We start from the raw sequence: 1,645 nt of genomic DNA, 5'->3' as shown, positions 1-1,645 counted from the left end.
GTCTTTACCTAAATCGTAGCCATTCTGAGGTCATTGACATCATTAAATAGACCTCAAAACAGTGACCAGAGGTCAGGACAATGACCTGAATTTGTGATCTGGAGAGAAGTGGAGATTGGAAGGGAAGGAAAAAAAATTTTCGGTCCCTAGTGCATGCTGGTTGCCTACTGCATCTGGGAGGAGGACAGTCAGGAGTAATGGCTGCTTCCTCCTCTATAGCTATAGCATATATACAGCCCACCAGTCATCTGGTGCTGAAAGCAAACAGAGCATGGTTTATGTCAGGGCTGAGGGATACCTGTCCACCCTTATTATTATGAAATATGCTCTTGATTTTGGCATCTTCATACCACTCACCTCTGCTGTTTTTATCTAGATTTAAATCTTCTGATTTTGCCAGTGCTGTCCTTTTTGTCCTCTATGGCTAATTCTTATCAGCTAGTCACTGGTTCCCCCTCCGGACTTCAGGTTTTCATTTAATTAAGAGAATCTCAGGTTTACACTGTGATCATAATCCAGCAATGCACCCTTAGCATGTGCTCATCATTCTCACTTCTGCAGTGAGACAATACAAAATGCATGGGGTGGTCTGGATAGGAAAACTGCTCCTGCTTCCTACATGTGGGCTTAGGAGGAGGTGAGGCCAGTATCCTCTGTGTGTTGCACAGTTCTACTTGCAATGCTGGAGCTATACTAGAGAGATGGTTGGTGTATAAAGAGAGGCAAACCATCACCAAGCAGAGGCCAGCTCTGTGTTCAGAGAGGCCATGAAGCTAATCAACATGAGTAATTGGATGAGCAAAATCACTAAGAAATGACAGCTATTTCTGAAAAACTGCTGAAATTTGCCTTTACATTTGTTTTTTGTAATTAAAATGATTACAGGGCTTCCCAGGGCCAAAGCCTGCAGCCAGAATGTTCACTAAGTGTTTGCATACTCCTCCGGAAACTGAAGTAGGGCAGCTTTCCTATAGAGTGAGAGAGAGAACTCTGCAGAGCCTGGCCACAGATGCCACTCTCAGCTCTGGGAAACTCACATGGGCTGCAGAAGAACCTGCCCTCCTGACCCTCCCCACACCGCAGTCACAGCTGAGACTGGCTTTCTCCCTAAGTGGCTTTGCCCTCCTTGTCACATGCACTGTGAGTAACAGTAAAAGTATGGAGGTTTGAGTTTATCTCTAGAAAAAGGTGCAATTTTGAAAATATGAAAGCTATGCAAAGAGCAAAGGAAATGAATGAGATAGTCTGTCCCATCGGCTTCTCTAAGAGAGGAAGGACCATGAATTTCCCCTAGCAGAGGAATTGGAAGTGATTTTTATTTCAGTTAATAGAACATAAAGATTGTTTCCCCCAGGCTTTGCACTTACCAGTTCCTGGTTCCTCAGGGTCCAGAGAGATCATCATATTCTCTCTGTGCTGTATAGTTAGTTGTCTGCAGTTTCTTCTCCATGGTCTCTTCCACTGACATTTCTTAACTTCTAAAGTCTGGGCAGAGACCAACACCCCCAGTTGGCAACTTCTGAAGGTGAACTGAGGAAGAAAAACATATGAGAAAACTTGGTTATATACTTTGTTGTAGTGAGACAATATTCTCTAAGAGATGAAATTGGGGATAGACTCATTTCAAAAGATCCTGAAATTATTT

This window comes from Microtus ochrogaster, unplaced genomic scaffold, assembly GCF_000317375.1.
Source record: "Microtus ochrogaster isolate Prairie Vole_2 unplaced genomic scaffold, MicOch1.0 UNK1, whole genome shotgun sequence".
NCBI classification, from domain to species: domain Eukaryota; kingdom Metazoa; phylum Chordata; class Mammalia; order Rodentia; family Cricetidae; genus Microtus; species Microtus ochrogaster.
Note: the sequence above shows the minus strand (reverse complement) of the source record.